The 25679-nt window shown below is 39.1% G+C and overlaps 1 protein-coding gene across 1 annotated transcript in view; it reads left to right on the top strand.

Annotated features, from left to right (window-relative positions):
- The window catches only part of OPHN1 (oligophrenin 1), a 606425-nt gene that overhangs the window by 489570 nt on the left and 91176 nt on the right, over positions 1 to 25679 (top strand). The window lies entirely within an intron of this gene.

Below are 25679 nucleotides of genomic sequence, written 5' to 3'. Positions count from 1 at the left end.
TGTGACACTTTCCTCTAGCCAGTTTTTAGAGTTGTGTCTTCTCTCTGGCTCAAGTTATAATGGAAGGAAAATCCATATGACACAATGACATTTAATAGCATTTCTGACCCTGTGAAATTCATTCTTTCAGCAAACATTGCTTGAGCATGCAACTATTTTATTATCAGACCCCATGCAAGATGGTATAGAAGAAAAATATCATTGTACATGCCTTTAAGGAGTTAATAGTATAATATGGAGACAACCATGTAAACAAAGGAAAATGATAGGTATAAAAGTGGTATATGTACAATTAAACCATAAGGAAAGCAATACTTATTAAAACCCCATAACATTCTAAAGAATTTAAGGTGTTATATTTATATGGTATGTAAAATATGAGGTAGTGTACATTGTAATTAGATCAAATGAAAAATCATGATACAGATAGAAAATGAACCCAGGAATGAGGCTAGACAAGAAATATTTAATGACAAGTCCTATACACTTGCTACGGATGGTCCTACATTTGACTCTAGGCTTTCTAGCAGCCAATGCCATCCTAGCAGAACATAATTCAATACAAACTTTTCTTCAGGGGGAGGGGACTGGTGATATAGTCCAGGTGGTATGCACAGTTCAAATCCAAGCTCTTCCACTTACTAGCTGTATTAGGTAAGATACAGGTTAGGCTGCTAAGATACCACAGTGGCTCCAACACAAGAGACATTTATTTCTTGGTTTGGAACAGTTCAGCAAGGTGGTCCAGGCCTGATACAGTGACTTGACAAAGGCTAGAACCCAGCTTACTTCTTTGTTGTTGTTCCATCATCCCTAAGGTGCTGCTTCATCTGCATGACCAAATATCTTCTACATTATATCAATTGGGAAGTATGAAAGAAAGAAAGCTGAGGATATAACCCTTTCCTTTAAGGCAATGACCTGGAAGTCATACATATCACTTTTATTTACATACCATTTATCAGAATTTAATCTCATGGTCAGATCTAGCTATAAGAAAAGCAGGGAAATTTAGTTTTTGTTTGGGGCAGCCATGTGCCTAGCTAAGACTTTAGTTCTTTTACTAAAAGAAGGAGAGAATGGATATTGGAGAACAATTGACATTCTCTGCCATATTATCTGTGTTACATTGAGCACTGTAACTTCTCTGATAGTCATTGTGTTTCAGCTGAAATGTGAAGATGATAATAAACACATGCTATGTGAGAGTTACATGCCCAAGGCCATTTAGCTAGTGAGAGAGCTAGAATTTAAATCCATGTACGTGGCTCAGAGTTGAAGTACTTAATCACTATACAGTGCTGCCTTACCAATCATTTTGGTACAATGATATTATTGGGTATATACAGGACACTTTGGGATTATCAAGGATGGGTACTTGCAGAGAAGTACAACCTATGTCAATACTTAAAGTGGGGAAGAAAGGGAAATAGGGAAAAGAAATTTCAAGGAGATGGTTCAGCATGAACAAAGGCCCAAGGACCTAAAACCCCAAACCATTTTATATTGTTGGAACATGAAATGGAAATAGGAGTGGCAAGAGATGTGACTGGAGGCAGACGGTGGCCATGTTCTAAAAGGACTAGGCTTTGTCTAATTAAGGAGTTTGGAATGTTTGAAATTGTTCTTGCAGGCTTGGGAAAGCCTTGCTTCAAATTAGAGTAGTATGATGAATAGAGTTAAATTTGGGTGACTGTGTGGATGGGGCTCTACTTCATACATATAAGAAATACAGAATGGGAAAATTTTAGAAAGATGGAGCAAAAGCTCAGTTTGGGGCAGATTGGATTTGAGATTTCTGGAATATATCGAGAGAGCAATATCTAGGAAGTAGTTGACTATGAATCCAAAGCAGGGATCGGCGGACTTTTTATTGAAGAACCATATAATAAATATTCTAGGCTTTGCAGGTCATAGATGTGTGTCACAACTACTCAACTCCACCTTTGTATTGGGAAAGCAGTCATAGATAACATAAACAAATGAATGTTCTAATAAAACTTTATTGACAAAACTGGCAGCAGACCTGTGGGCTGTAATTTTCTGACTCTTGGTCTATAGCCCAGATATCATTTATTGATTAACTGATTAGTTCATTCATTCAGAAAATATGTTTTGAGTATCCACATTTGCCAGGTACTGTTTTAGGCATGGGGATACAGCCCTCATGTAATTTAGAAAAACAGTATCAATATAACTAAAATATATAATATATTAAATGGTAATGAGCATTAAGATGAACAGTAAAGCAGAAAAGGGGAATAGGGAGGGTTGAGAAGTGGTTTTCACATTTTAAATACAGTGGCCAGGAAGACCTCATTGAGAAGGACTTTTGAGCAGAGACCCATAGGAAATAAAGGAATTGTTCATTCAGATATCTGGGGGGAAATCATTCTAGGCTGAAGAAATGGTAAGTGGAAAATCCCTGAGGCAGAAATGTGTATATCATGTTCATGGTACAAAAAGGAGGCCAGAAGGATTAATCAAAAGAGGAAACAGAAGAAGATGGTTCAGGGAGGAAATGGAGAGGGAAAGCTAAATAGATCCTATAGGGCCTTAGACCCATTGGAAGGATTTTGACTTTACTATCTGAGTAGAATGAGGTTTTTGACTAGAGAAATGACATGATTTGACTTATATTTAATAGGACTATTCTGGATGCTGTGTGGATAATAGCTGTAGGGGGACAAGGGTAGACACAAAGAGTCTAATTAAGAGCCTGTTTCAATAATGCAATCAAGAAATGGTTTGTACCTTGGATGGCGGTGGTAACAGTGGATATGGTGAGAAAGTGGTCAGATTCTAAATAATTTTGAAGGCAGAGCTGACAGGACTTGCTAACAAATCATGTGGAATGTGGGAGAGAGAGAGGAGCCATGGATAACTTCAAGGTTTTATATCAGAGCAACTAGAAGGATGAAGTTTCCATTTACTGTGATGGATAGGCTGAGGGAGAAGAAGATTTGAAAAAAAGAGCAGGAGTTCAGTTTGGGACAAGTTAAGATAGATATGCCTATGAGACATCTGAGGTCAGAGAATAAAACAGGATTAGGGAAATAAAGTTGGCCTTCCATAGCATAGAGGCAGTGGTTAAAACCATGCAAGTCTTGCCTAGGGATACTTGTAGCAAGACAATAAATGTTAGACCAAAGATTGAAATCTAGGGAGTGCCAATGTTTTAAGGGCCATTAGAAAAGACCACAAAACAGATCAAAAAGAATGTTCAGTAGCATGAGAATGAGGAGATAGGGGAGCCATAGACTCCTGGAGAGGAGATAGTTTTTGGAAGAAAGAGTGGACAGTGGTTTCCATTTCCCAAGACAAGTCATCTAGGACAGGAACTGAAAAGTATTTACTGCTTTAAGTGTTTTTTTTTAAATTTTTAAATATAAGCAATACATATACATGGTAAAAATTTCCAACCATGAAGAAAGTATAGAATGAAAAATAATTCCACCCTTTACTTATTCTCAACTCCTAGTTCCAAACGTCATTTCAATAATTTCTTCTTTGGCATTCGGGCAAAGAAAAACAATACATATATATACATACACATGCATTAATATATTTGATAGATTTTAATATGCATATTTTATTTCTCTACTGAGAAAGCCTAAAAACCCTAGACATTATATGTAAAAGCAACACAAAACAGAAAAAGCCTCACAGACTTAGAGAACAAACTTATGGTTACCAGGGGGGAAGGGGGGGAGGGATAGATTGAGAGTTTTGGGGTTTTTTTTTTGTGGTACGTGGGCCTCTCACTGTTGTGGCCTCTCCCGTTGCGGAGCACAGGCTCTGGACACGGAGGCTCAGCGGCCATGGCTCACGGGCATAGCTGCTCCGCGGCATGTGGGATCTTCCCAGACCGGGGCACGAACCCGTGTCCCCTGCATCAGCAGGCGGACTCTCAACCACTGCGCCACCAGGGAAGCCTGCAGATTGGGAGTTTAAGATTGACATGTACACACTGCTATATTTAAAATAGATAACCAACAAGGGCCTACTGTATAGCACAGGGAATGCTGCTCAATATTCTGTAATAACCTAAATGGGAGAAGAATTTGGAAAAGAATAGATTATGTGTATATGTATAACTGAATCACTTTGCTATACACCTGAAACTAATGCAACATTATTAATCAAGTATGCTCTGATATAAGATAAAAATATAAAAAAGAAAACTTAAAAAACAAACAAAAAATGAAGACTCTGTAACATGAAGGGAACAAGGCACACCAGACCATGTACGGACCTTGGGACCTGAGGAATGACATGGCCACAAGTCATCAGGGTTTTGATTTTGCCTCATGTCTTCCATATTGGGTAGTGTAGAAGCTGACAACCTAAGAACACCAACGGGTGCAGTCAAAAGAGGTCCCAGCAAAAGCCTGCTCTCTCTGTCCAAAGGAACTGGAAAGGAACAGCCTAATGACAAAAAAATTTAGATAATAACCCCTTCACCGCAAAATGCCACCAAAAACTTGAGGCCTCACCCCCACCCTCAGAAAATGCTGAGTGGAAAGACTAGACTTCTATCTTTGCCAGTCTGTAACAAGGCACCTCAACCAACCTCTTCCTGCCCCATGTGGTTGTGTCAAGGAGGCCAAGTGGGGAACCAGACTTTCATCCTCACCTGAGGTAATGAGATACCTTCCCCCACTCCCTATGGTGTCAGTGGAGACCACATAAAGCACCTGGACTCCCATGACCATTTAGCACTGGAGTAGTGTCAGAGGAGGCCTGGCAGAAATACAGGACTTTACCATTACTCTGTGGTAGCAAGTCTACTACACTGTGGTATCAGTTGAGAGGAGACCATGTGGGGAACCATAATGAGACTTGCTTCTTCTCCAGCCAGAGTGGTATCAGCAGGGCCTAGTGAGGAGCCTAAACTCCTACATTTGCCTAGCACTAACAAGGTAGTGTTTCCTTCCCTACCTACTCCTAACAAGGAGTCTTTCCTTCCCTTTGGGATGTCAGTGGAGGCCAAGGGGAAAATCTGGACTTCCACTCCATCCTCGCAGTAATAAGGTAGTGCACTCCTCCCCTGCAGTGGCACTGTCAAAAGAGGTCTGCTCTAACAGAAGGTATAAGTAAGAACAAGATTCTCATAATACCCAAAATGTACAGGCTTTAGTTGAAAATTATTTGTCATACCAAGAACAAGGAATATCTCAACATGAATGAGAAAAGACCATCAAAAGACATCAACATCCAGATGACACAGATGTTAATTATCTGACAAGAATTTTAAAGATGCCATCATAAAAATGCTACAATGCACGATTAGGAATACATTTGAAACAGATGGAAAAATTTCAGCAAAGTTATAGAAAATTTCTGCAGAGAAATACACAGACTCGGCAAAGAAATAGAAGATATAAAGAAGAAACAAGTGAAAAATATAGAACTGAAAAATGCCGTAAGTGAAATTTTAAAATTCAGTGGATGTACTCAACAATACAATAGAGAGAACAGGAGAAAGAAACAGTGAACTTATAGAATAACACAAATTATGCAATCCAAGCAACAGACTACTAAGAGAATTTGTTACAGCAGACCTATCCTAAAATAATGGCTAAAGGAAGTTCTTTAAACAAAAAGGGCACAATTAAAGAAGGGATCTTGGAATAGCAGGACAGAAGAAAGAACAACAGAAAGACCAAAATTATGAATAAACATCATAGACTTTTATTCTCCCATTTAGATTCCTCAATTACATTTCTTTTTTTTTAACATCTTTATTGGAGTATAATTGCTTTACAGTGTTGTGTGAGTTGCTGCTCTATAACAAAGTGGATCAGCTATATGTATGCATATATCCCCATATCTCCTCCCTCTTGCATCTCCCTCCCACACTCCATATCCCACCGCTCTAGGTGGACACAAAGCACTGAGCTGATATCCCTGTGCTATGTGGCTGCTTCCCACTACTAGCTGTTTTACACTTGGTAGTGTATATATGTCCATGCCACTCTCTCACTTCATCCCAGCTTACCCTTCCCCCTCCCCATGTCCTCAAGTCCATTTTCTACCTCTGCATCTTTATTCCTGTCCTGCCCCTAGGTTCATCAGAACCATATACATTTTTTTAGGATTCCATATATATGTGTTAGCATATGGTATTTATTTTTCTCTTTCTGACTTCACTGTGTATGACAGTCTCTAGGTCCATCCACCTCACTACGAATAACTCAATTTTGTTTCTTTTTATGGCTGAGTAATATTCCATTGTATATATATATGTGCCACATCTTCTTTATCCATTCATCTGTCGATGGGCCCTTAGGTTGCTTCCATGCCCTGACTATTGTAAATAGAGCTGCAGTGAATATTGTAGTACATGACTCTTTCTGAATTATGCTTTTCTCAGGGTATATGCCCAGTAGTGAGATTGCTGGGTCGTATGGAATTTCTATTTTTAGTTTTTTAAGGAACCTCCATACTGTTCTCCATAGTGGCTGTATCAATTTACATTCCCAACAACAGTGCAAGAGGTTTCCCTTTTCTCCAGACCCGCTCCAGCATTTACTGTTTGTAGATTTTTTGATGATGGCCATTCTGACTGGTGTGAGATACTATCTCATTGTAGTTTTGATTTGCATTTCTCTAATGATTAATGATGTTGAGCATTCTTTCATGTGTTTGTTGGCAATCTGTATAAATTCTTTGGAGAAATGTCTATTTAGGTCTTCTGCCCATTTTTGGATTGAGTTGTTTCTTTGATATTGAGCTGCTTATATATCTTGGATATTAATCCTTTGTTAGTTGCTTCATTTGCAAATATTTTCTCCCATTCTAAGGGTTGTCTTTTGGTCTTGTTTATGGTTTCCTTTGCTGTGCAACAGCTTTTAAGTTTCATTAGGTCCCATTTGTTTATTTTTGTTTTTATTTCCATTTCTCTAGGAGGTGGTTCAAAAAGGACCTTGCTGTGATTTATGTCATAGAGTGTTCTGCCTATGCTTTCCTCTAAGAGTTTGATGGTGTCTGACTTTACATTTAGGTCTTTAATCCATTTTGAGTTTATCTTTGTGTATGATGTTTGGGACTGTTCTAATTTCAATCTTTTCCATGTAGCTGTCCAGTTTTCCCAGCACCATTTATTGAAGAGACTGTCTTTTCTCCACTGTATTTTCTTGCCTCCTTTAAAAAGATTAGGTGACCACATGTGCGTGGGTTTATATCTGGGCTTTCTATCCTGCTCCATTCATCCATATTTCTTTTCGTGCCAGTACCATACTGTCTTGATTACTGTAGCTTTGTAACATTTAGTCTGAACTCAGGGAGCCTGATTCCTCCAGCTCTGTTTTTCTTTCTCAAGATTCCTTTGGCTATTCGGGGACTTTTGTGTTTCCATACAAGTTGTACAATTATTTGTTCTACTTCTGTGAAAAACGCCATTGGTAGATTGATAGAGATTGCATTGAATCTGTAGATTGCTGTGGGTAGTATAGTCATTTTCACAATGTTGATTCTTCCAATCCAAGAACATGGTATATCTCTCAAACTGTTTGTATCATCTTTAATTTCTTTCATCAGTGTATTATAGTTTTCTGCATACAGGTCTTTGGTCTCTTTAGGTAGGTTTATGCCTAGGTATCTTATTCTTTTTGTTGCAGTGGTAAATGGGAGTGTTTCCTTAACTTCTCTTTCAGATTTTTCATCATGAGTGTATAGGAATTCAAGAGATATCTGTGCCTTAATTGTGTGTCCTGCTACTTTACCAAATTCATTGGTCAGCTCCAGTAGTTTTCTGGTAGCATCTTTAGGATATTCTATGTATAGTACCATGTCATCTACAAACAGTGACAGCTTTACTTCTTCTTTTCCAATTTGGATTCCTTTTATTTCTTTTTCTTCTCTGATTGCTGTGGCTTAAACTTCCAAAACTACTAGTGGTGAGAGTGGGCAAACTTGTCTTCTTCCTGATCATAATGGAAATGTTTTCAGTTTTTCACCATTGACAATGATGTTGGCTGTGGGTTTGTCATATATGACCTTTATTATGTTGAGGTAAGTTCCCTCTATGGCTACTTTCTGGAGGGTTTTTGTCATAAATGGGTGTTGTATTTTGTCAAAAGCTTTTTCTGCATCTATTGAGATTATCATATGGTTTTTCTCCTTCAGTTGTTTAATATGGTGTATCACATTGATTAATTTGCATATATTGAAGAATCCTTGCATTCCTGGGATGAACCCCACTTGATTATGGGGTATGATCCTTTTAATGTGCTTTTGGATTCTGTTTGCTGGTATTTGGTTGAGGATTTTTGCATGTATGTTCATCAGTGATATTGGCCTATAGTTTTCTTTCTTTGTGACACATTTATCTGGCTTTGGTATCAGCGTGATGGTGGCCTCGTAGAATGAGTTTGGGAGTGTTACTCCCTCTGCTATATTTTGGAAGAGTTTGAGAAGTATAGGTGTTAGCCCTTCTCTAAATGTTTGGGAGAATTCACCAGTGAAGCCATCGGTCCTGGGTTTTTCTTTGCTGGAAGATTTTTAATCACAGTCTCAATTTCAATGCTTGTGATTCATCTGTTTATATTTCTTCCTGCTGCAGTCTCAGAAGGTTGTGCTTTTCTAAGAATTTGTCCATTTCTTCCAGGTTGTCCATTTTATTGGCACACAGGTGCTTGTAGTAATCCATCATGATCCTTTGTATTTCTGCAATGTCAGTTGTTACTTCTCCTTTTTCATTTCTAATTCTATTGATTTGAGTCTTCTCCCTTCTTTTCTTGATGAGGCTGGCTAATGGTTTATCAATTTTGCTTATCTCCTCAAAGAACCAGCTTTTAGTTTTATTGACCTTTGCTATCATTTCCTTCAGTTCTTTTTCATTTATTTCTCATCTGATGTTTTTGATATCTTTCCTTCTGCTAACTTTGGACGTTTTTTTGTTCTTCTTCCTCTAATTGCTTTAAGTGTAAGGTTAGGTTTTTTATTTGAGATATTTCTTGTTTCTTGAGGTAGGCTTGTATTGCTATAAACTTCCCTGTTAGGACTGCTTTTGCTGCATCCCATAGGTTTTGGGTCATCGTGTTTTCATTGTCATTTGTTTCTAGGTAGTTTTTGATTTCCTCTTTGATTTCTTCCCTGATCTCTTGGTTATCTAGTAGTGTATTGTTTAGCCTCCATGTGTTTGTATTTTTTACAGATTTTTTTTCCTGGAATTGATATCTAGTCTCATATTATTGTGGTGGGAAAAGATACTTGATATGATTTCAATTTTCTTTAATTTACTGGGTCTTGATTTGTGACCCAAGATATGATCTATCATGGAGAATGTTCCACAAGCACTTGAGAAGAATATGTATTCTATTGGTTTTGGATGGAATGTCCTATAAATATCAATTAAGTCCATCTTGTTTAATGTATCAATTAAATCTTGTGTTTCCTTATTCATTTTCATTTTGAATGATCTGTCCACTGGTGAAAGTGGGGTGTTAAAGTTCCCTAATATTATTGTGTTACTGTTGACTTCCCCTTTTATGGCTGTTAGCATTTGCCTTATGTCTGGAGGTGTTCCTATGTTGGGTGCATAAATGATTACAATTGTTATATCTTCTTCTTGGATTGATCCCTTGATCATTATGTAGTGTCTTTCTTTGTCTCTTGTATTAGTCTTTAGTCTAAAGTCTATTTTGTCTGATGTGACAAAAGTTGCTACTCCAACTTTCTTTTGATTTCCATTTGCATGAATATATTTTTCCATCCCCTCACTTTCAGTCTGTATATATCCCTGGGTCTGAAGTGGGTCTCTCTTAGACAGTATATATATGGGTCTTGTTTTTGTATCCATTCAGCCAGTCTGTGTCTTTTGGTTGGAACATTTAGTCCATTTACATTTAAGGTAGTTATTCATATGTATATTCCTATTACCATTTTCTTAATTGTTTTGGGTTTGTTATTGTAGGTTATTTGCTTCTCTTATTTTTTCTGCCTAGAGAAGTTCCCTTCTCATTTGTTGTAAAGCTGGTTTTGTGGTGCTGAGTTCTCTTACTTTTGCCTGTCTGTAAAGCTTTTAATTTCTCCATCAAATTTGAATGAGATCCTTGCTGGGTAGAGTAATCTTGGTTGTAGGTTTTTCTCCTTCATCACTTTCAATATGTCCTGCCACTCCATTCTGGCTTGCAGAGTTTCTGCTGAAAGATCAGCTGTTAACATTATGTGGATTCCCCTGTATATTATTTGCTGCTTTTCCCTTGTCTCCATTACGTTTGATGCTTAGAGCAACAAATAAACTTTTCCAACTTTATTGAGATGAAGCAAAAATTATGGTATGATCTGATGTGGTTCTCAGTGTATGTGAAGAAAATGCTTAAGACAGTGGTATTAATGGAGCATAAAAAACTTCAAATGAAGAGAGATTTAAATACATTTCACCAATGACATGAAATGTTGACACTAGTAGCCTATGATAAGTTATGTATTTACAGTGTAATACGTAAAACAACCACTAAAAACCTTTAAAAAGTGATGCACTCAGAACAGATAAATCAAATTGGAATTCTAAGAAATGTTTAAGAAATCATAGCTATCCTAAATGTCTATGCACTAAACCAAAAAATGTATATACTTTAAATTAGATGATGCAAAAACTTGTGGAACTGATAGGAGAAATACAAAATTCATAATTGTACTTGGAGACTTTAGCAACCTTCTCTCTCAAGAACTGAAAATGCAACTAGACAGAAAATCAGAAATACAAGAAATCAAGGGCATCCCTGGTGGCGCAGTGGTTGAAAGTCCGCCTGCTGATGCAGGGGACACGGGTTCGTGCCCCAGTTCTGGAAGATCCCACATGCCACAGAGCAGCTAGGCCTGTGGGCCATGGCCGCTGAGCCTGCATGTCCGGAGCCTGTGCTCTGCAACAGGAGAGGCCACAACAGTGGCGCATACCGCAAAAAAAAAAAAAAGAAAAGAAAAAGAAAAGAAATTTTTTTTTTGCGCATACCGCAAAAAAAAAAGAAAAGAAAAAGAAAAGAAATATAAGAAATCAAGAGCACCATCAACCAACAGGATCTGATCAACATTGATATAATACTACACCCAACAGCAGTAAAATATACATGATTTTTAAGTGGCCATGAACTTCAAAAATGTTTACAAATTGAAATCATGCATGTGTTTTCCCTGACTGCAATGGAATCAAACAAGAAATCAATAACAGAAAGGCAACATGAAGCTTGGCAGAAAAAATGGTGGTGTTAGAGAGTCCAGCTTCTCTGTCCCCCCACAAGAACAATGATTGGATAGCTATCCATGAACAAAAACACCTCTAGGAGGCTTCTATAGTCTCCTTCAGAAGTTTTAGAAACACACTGGAGCAACAACAACAACAACAAAAACAGGAGAGAAGGAAGAAATTGCATTTTGTTTACATCATCCCCATCCTTCAAGTCAACATTGTTTAGTGCCAAGAAGGAACTTCCCAGCTAGGAAAAGTTCCTCTTGCCTGGAAGGGAAGAAGGGAGTGAATGACCAACTTCTCCAGCCTCTCAGGGCAGTATGTAAATGTCCCACTTCAGTTTCGCACCACCCAGACCAGCAAAGCTGAGATGTGTACAGCTGGCTAGGAACAAAGATGAAAAGCAGTGGCTATTATTAGCAGACATGCAGTGGGACTGATTAAAGTCCACAGAGACCTGCTCTGCAGACAAACTCAGCAGATTTCACCACTGATGAAGCCAGTGGCCAGCACAGCTGCTATGAACCCACTGTAGGTCTTGACCAGCTTTTTCCCCACAGGTATTCATGTTCCCTAATGGCAGCCAGCTGAGTCCATCTCCACTCTCTCCACCCACTCACCCCTGATGGTGCCTAGGAACCACCCTGGCAGCCATCCAAAATCTCTGCAGCTGCACAAGTGTAAAAGACAAGCTGCCCAAGACCCTCCCCACCCCCACTGGAGCCCACGACCCATGCCTGCAGGCAGTGTGGGCCTCTGCAGCTGTGTGAGTGGGCCTCTGCAGCTGTGTGAGTAAGGCTGGTTTAGGACACCAACCTACAGACACTAGGCTCACCACCACTACTCCGCTAGTAGTGGGCTAGCCTACCCAGCTGTGCACCTGCACACCACTGGCCTGACAACCATCTTTGGCCTCTACCACAGCACACACATCCTGGGGGGAGAGCGTGCAGCCATGGATGACAACCACTTGTGCACCTGGCTCAGGCTCTGCCTTCTGTCACTGGCCAGCACCACTGCCCACCCATAACTAGCCCCTCCAGCTGTGTGCCTGCGTGCTCCCAGCCCAACTCCCACCACCAGCCACCACTGCGGTGTGAATGCCCAGGAGGAGATTATGCAGCTGCAGGAGTGTACACTAACAGCCAGGGACCCCACAGCTGCATATGGGCCCAGATCAGGCCATGCATTCTGTCACTGGTGAACACAACAGCACTCACCATTCCATCTCTGCACCTGCACACCTCTAACAACTCTGTCACCAGCCTCCTTTGAAGTCTGCATACCTGGGGAGAGAGTGTGCAGCCATAGAAGGTCATTCTGACATCCAGGGCCTCTGCAGCTGCCAGTGTGCTCATAGTTGGCCCTGACCTTTGCTACCTGCCCTAGTTCCCATCACTATATGTCTGTCTGCAACTAGCCCTTACTTATAAACAGGCACCTGCAGTTGGCCCCTATAGCGGAGTGTCTGTACACCACCAGCTCCAGCCACCACAGCTGCCTGCACTGGTCCCTAGCTTTTGGACCTGGAGGTGCCACTTAGGACCCCAACAGCCCTTGCAACTATGTTGAACCCCCACAGTACCCACCAAGGACCATGCAGTTGATGATACTGTGGACCCCAGTAGGCTGAGCCAAAGAAAAATCATGCCCCCATGGTGCCTGACACATGCTTCAAAACTTAGCACCCTGTACTACCAGACTGAGGGTTGTAGCACAACTCAGCGTGCCCCCACTCACAGGAGAAAGGCTTCCCTTACCGAAGTCAATCCATAAAGTCTGGAACTTGTGACTGCTTCTTCAAATGAGCAGACATGTATGAAAGGCTACACAGAATCCTGAAGAATCTGAGAAACATGTCTCCACCAAAGGAATATGGTAAACCTCCAAGAGTTGGCCCCAAAGAAGTGGAGATCAGGAATTGCCTGACAAAGAATTCAAAATGTTCTATAGTTCCCAGAGAGCTACAAGAGAAAACAGTCAAATAATTTAACAAATCAGGGAAACAATATGAGAACAAAATGCGAAGTTCAATGAAGAGATAGAAACATAAAAAAGAAACAAATTTGGGGACTGAAGAATATAATGACTGAATTGAAGAATTCAATCGAGAGCTTCAACAGCAGACTTGAACATGCAGAAGAGAGAATTAATGAGCTAGAAGACAGACCAATTGAACTTATCCAATGAGAGGAGCAAAATTTTTTTAAAGTATGAAAAGTAATGAAGAAAGCCTACAGGACTTATGAAACAATATCAAGAAAAATAATGTACTAATGATTGGAGTCCCAGAAAGAGCAAAGAGGGAGAAATGGTTTTAAAGTTTATTTAAAGAAATAATGGCTGAGAACTTCTTACACCTGGACGTCCATGTTCATGAAGGTAATAGATCACCTTGAAATTTCAATCCACGACAGTATTCTCCAAGACACATAATAAAAAAAACTGTCTAAAACCTAAGATAAAGGATTTTAAAAGCAGCAAAAGAAAAGAAATTCTCTCATACAAGGAAATGCCCATAAGGCTGTCAGTGGATTTCTCAGCAGAGGCCAAAAGATAATGGGATGATATATTCACAGTGCTAAAAGAAAGAAACTGCCAACCAAAAATACTTCACTCAAGAAAGTTGTCCTTCAGAATTGAAGGCAAAGTAAAGATTTTTCCTAATAAACCAAAGCTGAGGGAATTCTTCATCACTAAGCATGCCTTAAATGCTGAAAAGATTTATTCAGGCTGAAACAAAGGATGCTAATTGATAACATAAAGACACTTATATGAAAATATACAATGGACTGGTAAAGGTGAGCATATAGTCAGATTCGTAATACCCTAACACTGTAATATGGTGATGTGTGAACTACTTAATTCTAGTACAAAGGGTAAAGGACAAAAGTACTAAAAATAGCTATAGCTTCAACCATTTGTTAATGGATAACAATATAAAGAGCTGTAAATGGTGACATCAAAAACATAAAAGGGGGAGTAGAGTAAAAAGTATTTCCATGAGATCAAACTTAAATTGTTAGTGTAAAATAAACTGTTTCCACACACTAGGAAGCACCTTCATGGGCGGAGACTCTGGGTGGCGGGGGGTGGGGGGGGAGCTTCAGAGCCACGGAGGAGAGCGCAGCAACACGGTGAGGAGGACAAAGCGGAGAGATTCCTGCACAGAGGATCGGTGCCGACTGGCACTCACCAGCCCGAGAGGCTTGTCTGCTCACCCGCTGCAGTGGGCAGGGGCTGGGAGCTGAGGCTTGGGTTTCAGTCGGATGGATGGGAGAGGACTGGTTGCGTGAAAACAGCCTGAAGGGGTTAGTGCACCACAGCTAGCCAGGAGGGAGTCCGGGGAAAAGTCTGGACCTGCCAAAGAGACAAGACTTTTTCTTCCCTCTTTGTCTCCTGCTGCGCAAGGAGAGGGGATTAAGAGTGCTGCTTAAAGGAGCTCCAGAGGCAGGCGTGAGCCGTTGTTAACAGCGCAGACCACAGAGACAGGCATGAGGCGCTAAGGCTGCTGCTGCCACCACCAAGAAGCCTGTGAGCGAGCACAGGTCACTATCCACACCTCCCCTCCCGGGAGCCTGTGCAGCCCACCACTGAGAGGGTCCCGTGATCCAGGGACAACTTCCCCAGGAGAACACATGGCATGCCTCAGGCTGCTGCAACATCCTGCCGGCCTCTGCTGCTGCAGGCTCACCCTGTACTCTGTGCCACTCCCTCCCCACGGCCTGAGTGAGCCAGAGCCCCAGAAGCAGCTGCTCCTTTAACCCTGTCCAGTCTGAGCGAAGAACAGACGCCCTCAGGCGAACTATATGGAGAGGCGAGGCCAAATCCAAAGCTGAGTCCCGGGAGCTGTCTGAAGAAAGAAGAGAAAGGGAAATTTTTCCATGCAGCCACAGGAGCAGCAGATTAAAGCTCCACAATCAACTTGATGTACTCTGCATAGGCGGAATACATGAATAGGCAGCAAATCATCCCAAATTGAGGAGGTGTTTTGAGTGCAAGATATATTATTTTATCCCCTTTTCCTCTTTTTGTGAGTGTGTATGTGCATGCTTCTGTGTCATATTTTGTCTGTACAGCTTTGCTTTCACCATTCGTCCTGGGATTCTGTCTATACAATTTTTTTTTACTTTAAAAAAATTATTTTCTTAATAATAATTTTTTATTTTAATAACTTCATTTTATTTTATTTTATCCTCTCTCTTTCTTTCTACTTTTTCTCCCTTTTATTCTGAGCAATGTGAATGAAAGGCTCTTGGTGCTTCAGCCAGGAGTCAGTGCTGTGCCTCTGAGGGGGGCGAGCCAACTTCAGGACACTGGTCCACAAAAGAGCTCCCAGCTCCATGTAATATCAAATGGTGAAAATCTCCCAGAGATCTCCATCTCAACACCAACACCCAGGTTCACTCAACGACCAGCAAGCTACAGTGCTGAACACCCTATGCCAAACAACTAGAAAGACAGGAACACAATACCACCCATTAGCAGAGAGGCTGCCTAGCATCATAATAAGGCCACAGACACCCCAAAACACACCACCAGACATGGACCTGTGCACCAGAAAAACGAGATCCAGCCTCATCCACCAGAACACAGGCACGAGTCCCCTCCACCAGGAAGCCTACACAACCCACTGAACCAACTTCAGCCACTGGTGACAGACACCAAAAACAACAGGAACTATGAACCTGCAGCCTTCAAAAAGGAGACCCCAAGCACAGTAAGATAAGCAAAATGAGAAGACAGAAAAACACACAACAGATGAAGGAGCAAGATAAAAACCCACCAGACCTACCAAATGAAGAGGAAATAGGCAGTGTACCGAAAAATAATTCAGAATAATAATAGTAAAGATGATCCAAAATCTTGAAAATAGAATAGAGAAAATGCAAGAAACATTAAACAAGGAACTAGAAGAACTAAAGATGAAACAAGTAACGAAGAACAACACAATAAATGAAATGAAAAATACTCTAGAAGGGATCAATAGCAGAATAACTGAGGCAGAAAAATGGATAAGTGACCTGTAAGATAAAATAGTGGAAATAACTACTGCAGAGCAGAATAAAGCAAAAAGAATGAAAATAACTGAGGACAGTCTCAGAGACCTCTGGGACAAAATTAAACGAAAAGACATTCGAATTATACGGGTCCCAGAAGAAGAAGAGTGAAAGAAAGGGACTGAGAAAATATTTGAAGAGATTATAGTTGAAAACTTCCCTAAAATGTGAAAGGAAATAGTTAATCAAATCCAGGAAGCACAGAGAGTCCCGTAAAGCATAAATCCAAGGAGAAACACACCAAGACAAATGTTAATCAAACTGTCAAAAATTAAATACAAATAAAACATATTAAAAGCAGCAAGAGAAAAATAATACACAAGGGAATGCCCATAAGGTTAACAGCTGATCTTTCAGCAGAAACTCTGCAAGCCAGAAGGGACTGGCAGGACATATTTAAAGTGATGAAGGAGGAAAATCTACAATCAAGATTACTCTACCCAGCAAGAATCCCATTCAGATTAGATGGAGAAATTAAAACCTTTACAGACAAGCAAGAGCTGAGAGAGTTTAGCACCACCAAACCAGCTTAACAACAAATGCTAAAGGAACTTCTCTAGGCAAGAAACACAAGGGAAGGAAAGACCTACAAAAACGAACCCAAAACAATTAAGAAAATGGGAATAGGAACATACATATCGATAATACCTTAAATGTAAGGGATTAAATGTTTCCACCAAAAGACAGAGACTGGCTGAATGGATACAAAAACAAGACCCATATATATGCCATCTACAAGAGACACACTTCAGACATAGGGACACATACAGACTGAGAGTGAGGGGATGGAAAAAGATATTCCATTCAAATGGAAACCAAAAGAAAGCTGGAGTAGCAATTCTCATATCTGAAAAAATAGACTGTAAAATACAGACTATTACAAGAGACAAAAAAGGACACTACATAATGACCAAGGGATCGGTCCAAGAAGAAGATATAACAATTGCAAATATTTATGCACGCAAAAGAGGAGCACCTCAATATATAAGACAAATACTAATGGCCATAAAAGGGGAAATCGGCAGTAATGCATTCATAGTAGGGGATTTTAACACCCCACTTTCACGAAGGACAGATCATCCAAAATGAAAATACATAAGGAAACACAAGCTTTAAATGATACATTAAACAAGATGGACTTAATTTATATTTATAGGACATTCCATCCCAAAACAACAGGATACACATTTTTCTCAAGTGCTCATGGAACATTCTACAGGATAGATCATATATTGGGTCACAAATCAAGCCTTGGTAAATTTAAGAAAATTGAAATTGTATCAAGTATCTTTTCCGACCACCACACTATGAGACTAGATATCAATTACAGGAAAAGATCTGTAAAAAATAAAAATACGTGGAGGCTAAACAATACAGTACTTAATAATGAAGTGATCACTGAAGAAATCAAAGAGGAAGTCAAAAGGCACCTAGAAACAAGTGACAATAGAGACACAACGACTCAAAACCTATGGGATGCAGCAAAAGCAGTTCTAAGAGGGAAGTTTATAGCAATACAATCCTACCTTAAGAAACAAGAAACATCTCGAATAAACAACCTAACCTTGCACCTAAAGCAATTAGAGAAAGAAGAACAGAAACAGCCCAAAGTTAGCAGAAGGAAAGTAATCATAAAGATCAGATCAGAAATAAATGAAAAAGAAATGAAGGAATCAATAGCAAACTCAATAAAACTAAAAGCTGGTTCTTTGAGAAGATAAACAAAATTGATAAACCATTAGCCAGACTCATCAAGAAAAAAAGGGAGAAGACTCAAATCAATAGAATTAGAAATGAAAAAGGAGAAGTAACAACTGACACTGCAGAAATAAAAAGATCACGAGAGATTACTACAAGCAACTCTATGTCAGTAAAATGGACAACCCAGAAGAAATGGACAAATTCTTAGAAATGCACAACCTGCCAAGACCGAATCAGGAAGAAATAGAAAATATGAACTGACCAATCACAAGCATTGAAATTGAAGCTGTGATTTAAAGTCTTCCAACAAACAAAAGCCCAGGACTAGATGGCTTCACAGGCGAATTCTATCAAGCATTTAGAGAAGAGCTAACACCTATAATTCTCAAATTCTTCCAAAATATAGCAGAAGGAGGAACACTCCCAAATTCATTCTATGAGGCCACCATCACCCTGATGCCAAAACCAGACAAGTATTTCAGAAAGAAAGAAAACTACAGGCCAATATCACTGATGAACATAGATTTAAAAATCCTCAGAAAAATACAAGCAAACAGAATCCAACAGCACATTAAAGTGATCATACACCATGATCAAGTGGGGTTTATTCCAGGAATGCAAGGATTCTTCAGTATACACAAATCAATCAACATGATACAGCATATTAACAAATTGAAGGAGAAAACCCATATGATCATCTCAACAGATGCAGAAAAAGCTTTTGACAAAATTCAACACCCATTTACGGTAAAAATCCTCCCAAAAGTAGGCATAGAGGGAACTTTCCTCAACATAATAAAGGCCATATATGACAGACCCACAGCCAACATCATCCTCCATGGTGAAAAACTGAAAGCATTTCCACTAAGATCAGGAAAAAGACAAGGTTGCACACTCTCACCACTCTTATTCAACGTAGTTTTGGAAATTTTAGCCACAGCAATGAGAGAAGAAAAGGAAATAAAAGGAATCCAAACGGAAAAGAAGAAGTAAAGCTGTCACTGTTTGTAGATGATTTGATACTATACATAGAGAATCCTAAAGATGCTACCAGAAAACTACTAGAGCTAATCAATGAATCTGGTAAAGTAGCAGGATACAAAATTAATGCACAGAAATCTCTGGCATTCCTATACACTAATGATGAGAAATCTGAAAGTGAAAGCAAGAAAACACTCCCATTTACCATTGCAACACAAAGAATAAAATATTTAGGAATAAACCTACCTAAGAAGACAAAAGACGTGTGTGCAGAATATTGTAAGACACTGATGAAAGAAATTAAAATGATACAAATAGATGGAGAGATATACCATGTTCTTGGATTGGAAGAATCAACATTGTGAAAGTGAATCTACTACCCAAAGCAATCTATAGATTCAACGCAATCCCTATCAAACTACCACTGGCATTTTTCACAGAAGTAGAACAAATAATTTCACAATTTGTATGGAAACACAAATGCCCCCGAATAGCCAAAGCAATCTTGAGAACGAAAAACGGAGCTGGAGGAATCATACTCTGTGACTTCAGAGTATACTACAAAGCTACAATAATCAAGCCAGTATGGTACTGGCACCAAAACAGAAATGTAGATCAATGGAACAGGATAGAAAGCCCAGAGATAAACCCACACACATATGGTCACCTTATCTTTGATAAAGGAGGCAGGAATGTACAGTGGAGAAAGGACAGCCTCTTCAATAAATGGTGCTGGGAAAGCTGGACAGGTACATGTAAAAGTATGAGATTAGAACAGTCCCTAACACCATACACAAAAATAAGCTCATAATGGATTAAAGACCTAAATGTAAGGCCAGAAACTATCAAACTGTTAGAGGAAAACATAGGCAGAACACTCTATGATATAAATCACAGCAAGATCCTTTTTTGACCCGCCTCCTAGAGAAACAGAAATAAAAACAAAAATAAACAAATGCACCCTAATGAAACTTCAAAGCTTTTTCACAGCAAAGGAAACCATAAACAAGACCAAAAGACAACCCTCAGAATGGGAGAAAATATTTACAAATGAAGCAACTGACAAAGGATTAATCTCCAAAATTTATAAGCAGCACATGCAGCTCAATAACAAAAAAACAAAAAACCCAATCTAAAAATGGGCAGAAGACCTATATAGACATTTCTCCAAAGAAGATATGCAGATTGCCAAGAAACACATGAAAGAATTCTCACCATCATTAATCATTGGAGAAATGCAAATCAAAACAACGGGATATCATCTCACACCAGTCAGAATGGCCATCATCAAAAATCTAGAAACAATAAATGCTGGAGAGGGTGTGGAGAAAAGGGAACACTCTTGCACTGCTGGTAGGAATGTGTTGGTACAGCCACTATGGAGAACAGTATGGAGGTTCCTTAAAAAACTACAAGTAGAACTACCATATGACCCAACAGTCCCACTACTGGGCATATACCCTGAGAAAACCATAATTCAAAAAGAGTCATGTACCAAAATGTTCATTGCAGCTCTATTTACAATAGCCTGGAGATGAGCACAACCTAAGCGCCCATCATCGGATGAATGGATAAAGAAGATGTGGCACATATATACAATGGAATATTACTCAGCCATAAAAAGAAACAAAATTGAGTTATTTGTAGTTTGATGAATGGACCTAGAGTCAGTCATACAGAGTGAAGTAAGTCAGAAAGAGAAAGATTAATACCATATGCTAACACATATATATGGAATTTACAGGAAAAAAAATGTCATGAAGAACCTAGGGGTAAGACAGGAATAAAGACACAGACCTACTGGAGAACGGACTTGAGGATATGGGGAGGTGGAAGGGTGAGCTGTGACAGGTCGAGAGAGAAGCATGGACATATATACACTACCAAACGTAAGGTAGATAGCTAGTGTGAAGCAGCCACATGGCACAGGGATATCGGCTCAGTGCTTTGTGACCACCTGGAGGGGTGGGATAGGGAGGGTGGGAGGGAGGGAGATGCAAGAGGGAAGAGATATGGGAACATATGTATATGTATAACTGATTCACTTTGTTATAAAGCAGAAACTAAAACACCATTGTAAAGCAATTATACCCCAATAAAGATGTTTAAAAAAAAAAAGACACAGACCTACTAGAGAATGGACCTGAGGATATGGTGAGGGGGAAGGGTAAGCTGTGACAAGGTGAGAGTGGCATGGACATATATACACTACTAAACGTAAAATAGATAGCTAGTGGGAAGTAGCCACAATGCACAGGGAGATCAGCTCGGTGCCTTGTGACCACCTGGAGTGGTGGGATAGAGAGGGTGGGAGGGAGGGAGATGCAAGAGGGAAGAGATATGGGAACATATGTATATGTATAACTGATTCACTTTGTTATAAAGCAGAAACTAAGACACCATTGTAAAGCAATTGTACTCCAATAAAGATGAAAAAAGAAAAAAAAGAGAAGGGAATCAAAACATACCACTGTGGAAAATCATCAGTGTACAAAGGAGGGCCACAAAGAAAGGAAGAAAGAAAATTAGAACTAGAAAACAGCCAAAAAACAATAAGATGGCATTAGTTAAGTCCTTACCTCTCAGTAATTACTCTAAATGATAATAGAATTCTTCAATCAAAAGGCATAGAGTGGCTGGATGGATTAAAAAAAAATAAGACCCCACTATGCTGACTAAAGGAGATTCACTTCAGCTTTACAGACACACACAAGCTCAAAGTGAAAGGAGGATAAAAGATATTCCACTCAAATAGGAACCAAAAGAGAGCATGAATATCTTATACTTATATTAGACAAAATAGACTTTCAACCAGAAATGTTAAAAAAAAGGCAAAGATGGTCATTATATAATCATAAGGGAGTCAATTCATCAAGAATATATAACAATTATGAACAAATTTGCACCCAAGAGTGGAGCACCTAAATATATTAAGCAAACACTGACAAATCTAAAGAGAGAAACAGAGAAAAATATAATAGTAGAGGACTTTACCTCACTTTCAACAATGGATATATCATCCGGGCAGAATATAAACAAGGAAATGTTGAGCTTGAACCATACTTTAGGCCAAATGGAACTAACAGATATATATAGGCATTCCTTGGAGGTATTGTGGGTTCAGTTACAGACCACTGCAATAAAGTGAATATTGCAATAGAGTGAGTCACACAAACTTTTTGTTTCCCAGTGCATGTAAGTTATGTTTACACTATACTGTAGTCCATTAAGTGTGCGATAAAATTATGTCTAAAAAATGTACATACCTTAGTTTAAAAATTATTTATTGCTAACAAATACTAACCATCATCTGAGCCTTCAGCAAGTTGTAATCTTTTGGCTAGTGGAAGATCTTGCCTCGATGTTGGTGGCTGATGACTGATCAGGGTGTTGGTTGCTGAAGACTGGGGTGGCTATGGCAATTCCTTAACATTACGACAACAGTGGAGTTTGCCACATCAATTGACTCTTCCTTTCACAAACGATTTCTCTGTAGCATGAAGTGCTGCTTGATAGCACTTTACCCACCTTAGAACTTCTTTCAAAATTGGAGTCAGTCCTCTCAAAACCAGCCACTGCTTCATCAAGTAAGCTTATTTGTAATATTCTAAATCCTTTGTGGTCATTTCAACAATATTCACAGCATCTTCACCAGGAGTAGATTCCATCTTCAGAAACTACTTTCTTTGTTCATCCATAACAAGCAACTCCCATCCATTAAAGTTTTATCATGAGAATGCAGCTATTCAGTCATATCTTCAGGCTGCAGTTCTAATTTTAGTTCTCTTGCTATTTCTATCAAATCTGCAGTTCCTCCTCCAATGAAGTGTTGAACCCCTCAAAGTCATCCATGAGGGTTGGAATGGACTTCTTTCAAACTCCTGTTAACGTTGATATTTTGACCTCTTCTCATGAATCACAAATGTTCTAAATGGCATCTAGAGTGGTGAATTATTTCCAGAAGGTTTTCATTTACTTTGCCTGGATCTGTCAGAGGAATCCCTATCTATGTCAACTATAGCCTCATGAAATCTATTTCTTAAATCATGAGACTTGAAAGTTGAAGTTACTCTTTAATCCATGGGCTTCAGAATGAAGGTTGTGTTAGCAGGCATGAAAACATTAATGTCGTTATACATCTCCATCAGAGCTCTTGGGTAACCAGGTGCATTGTTAATGAGCAGTCATATTTTGAAAGGAATCTTTTATTCTGAGCAGTAGGTCTCAACAGTAGGCTTAAAATATTCAGTAAACTATGTTGTAAACAGAGAGTAGATTTAGCATAATTCTTAAGAGCCCTAGGATTTTCAGAATGGTAAATGAACTTTGGCTTCAACTTAAAGTCACCAGCTGCATTCACCCCTAACAAGAGACTCGGCCTGTCCTTTGAAGCTTCAAAGCCAGGCATTGACTTCTCCTCTCTAGCTGTGAAAGTCCTAGATGGCATCATCTTCCAACATGACTGTTTTGTGTATATTGAAAATCTGTTGTTTAGTGTAACCACCTTCATTCTCTCAGCTATATCTTCTGGATAACTCACTGCAGCTTCTACATCAGCCCTCGAAACTTGATGTTTCACCTTGCCCTTTTATGTTATGGAAACAGTTCCTTTCCTTAAACCTCACAAACCAACCTCTGATAGCTTCAAACTTTTCTTCTAGAGCTTCCTCACCTCTCTTAGCCTTCTCAGAATTGAAGAGTTTGGACTTTGCTTTGGATTAGGCTTTGGCTAAAGGGAATTTTGTGGCTGGTTTGATCTTTTACTTAAACCATTAAAACTTTCTCCATATCAGCAATAAGCCTGTTTCACTTTCTTTTTTTAATTATTATTATTTTTTATATTTAATTTGTATTGAAGTATGGTTGATGTACAATATTATATTAGCTACAGATGTACAATATAGTGGTTCATAATTATAGAAAGCTATACTCCATTTATAGTTATGATAAAATCTTGGCTATATTCCGTGCTGTACAATATGTCTTTGTAACTTATACATAATAGTTTGTACATCTTAATCACCTCCCCCTCCCCCTTCCCTCTCCCACTGGTTACCACTAGTTTGTTCTCTATATCTGTGAGTCTGCCTCTTTTCTGTTATATTCACTAGTTTGTTGTATTTTTTGGATTCCACATATAAGTGATAGCATACAGTATTTGTCTTTCTTTGTCTGACTTATTTCACTCAGCATACTACCTTCCAAGTCCATTTGTGTTGCTGCAAATGGCAAAATTTCATTCTTTTTATGGTTGAGTAGTATTCTGTTGTGTGTGTGTGTGTGTGTCTGTGTGTGTGTATGTGTATATATATCACATCTTCTTTATCCTTTCCTCTGTTGATGGACACTTATTTTGCTTCCATATCTTGGCTATTGTAAATAATTCTGCTATGAACGTTGGGATGTGTATATCTTTTCAAATTAGTGTTTTTTGTTTTGTTTGGATATATACCCAGGAGTGGAATTACTGGATCCATTTTCAATCCTGAGAAAGAAGAGCAAAGCTGATGGCATCATACTATTTAATTTCAAACTATACTATTTTAAAGCTATAGTAATCAAAACTATGTTACTGGCTTAAAAATAGACACATAGACAAATGGAACTGAATCAAGAGCCCAGAAATACCCATATGCACATATAGCCAACTAGTACTTGACAAGAATACTCATTGGGGATAGGATAGTTTCTTCCATAAATGGTGTTGAAAAACTGGATTACCACATGCAGAAGAGTGAAATTGGAACCCTATCTTACACTTAACTCAAAATGGAATAAAGACTTAAACATGAGATCTGAAACTGTAAAACTCCTAGAAGAAAACATAAGGAAAATACTCTTTGACATTGATCTTTGTAGTGATTTCCTGTATATGACACCAAAAGCATAAGCAACAAAAGAAAAACTAAGTGGAACTACATCAAACTAAAAAGCTTCTGCACAGCAAAAGAAATAGACAATGAAATGAAAAGGCAACATATGGAATAGGAGCGATTGTTTGCAAACCATATATTGGGTAAGGGGTTAATAACCAAAATATATAAGTGTACAGTTCAGTGGGTTTTTTCTTCTTTGTTTTGTTTTGTTTGATAAATTTATTTATTCATTTATTTTTGGCTGCATTGGCTCTTTGTTGCTGTGCACGGGCTTTCTCTAGTTGTGGCAAGGGGGACTACACTTCATTGCAGTGTGCGGGCTTCTCATTGCGGTGGCTTCTCTTGTTGTGGAGCACGGGCTCTAGGCATGCAGACTTCAGTAGTTGTGGCTCACGGGCTCTAGAGCGCAGGCTCAGTAGTTGTGGCTCACGGGCTTAGTTGCTCCACAGCATATGGGATCTTCTCGGACCAGGGATTGAACCACTGTGCCCTGCATTGGCAGATGGATTCTTAACTACTGCACCACCAGGGGAGTCCCTAACCAAAATATATAAAGAACTCATACAACTCATTAGTAAAAAAACAAACAACCCTATTGAAAAATGGGCAGAGGAACTGAATAGACAGTTTTCCAAAGAAGATATACAATTGGCCAAGAGGTACATGAAAAGATATTCAACATCACTAATCATCAGTGAAATGCAGATCAAAACTACTATAAGATATCACCTCACAACAGTTAGAATGGTTATTATCAAAAAGACAAGAGATAACAAGTGTTAGCAAAGGTGTGGAGAAAAGGGAACCCTTGTACACTGTTAGTGGGAGTGTAAATTGGTTCAGCCACTATGGAAAATAGTATGGCGA

The sequence above is a fragment of the Grampus griseus genome (assembly GCF_964374135.1).
Source record: "Grampus griseus genome assembly, chromosome: X".
Taxonomy (NCBI): Eukaryota; Metazoa; Chordata; class Mammalia; order Artiodactyla; family Delphinidae; genus Grampus; species Grampus griseus.
This window is presented reverse-complemented; position numbering and strand designations above follow the sequence as displayed.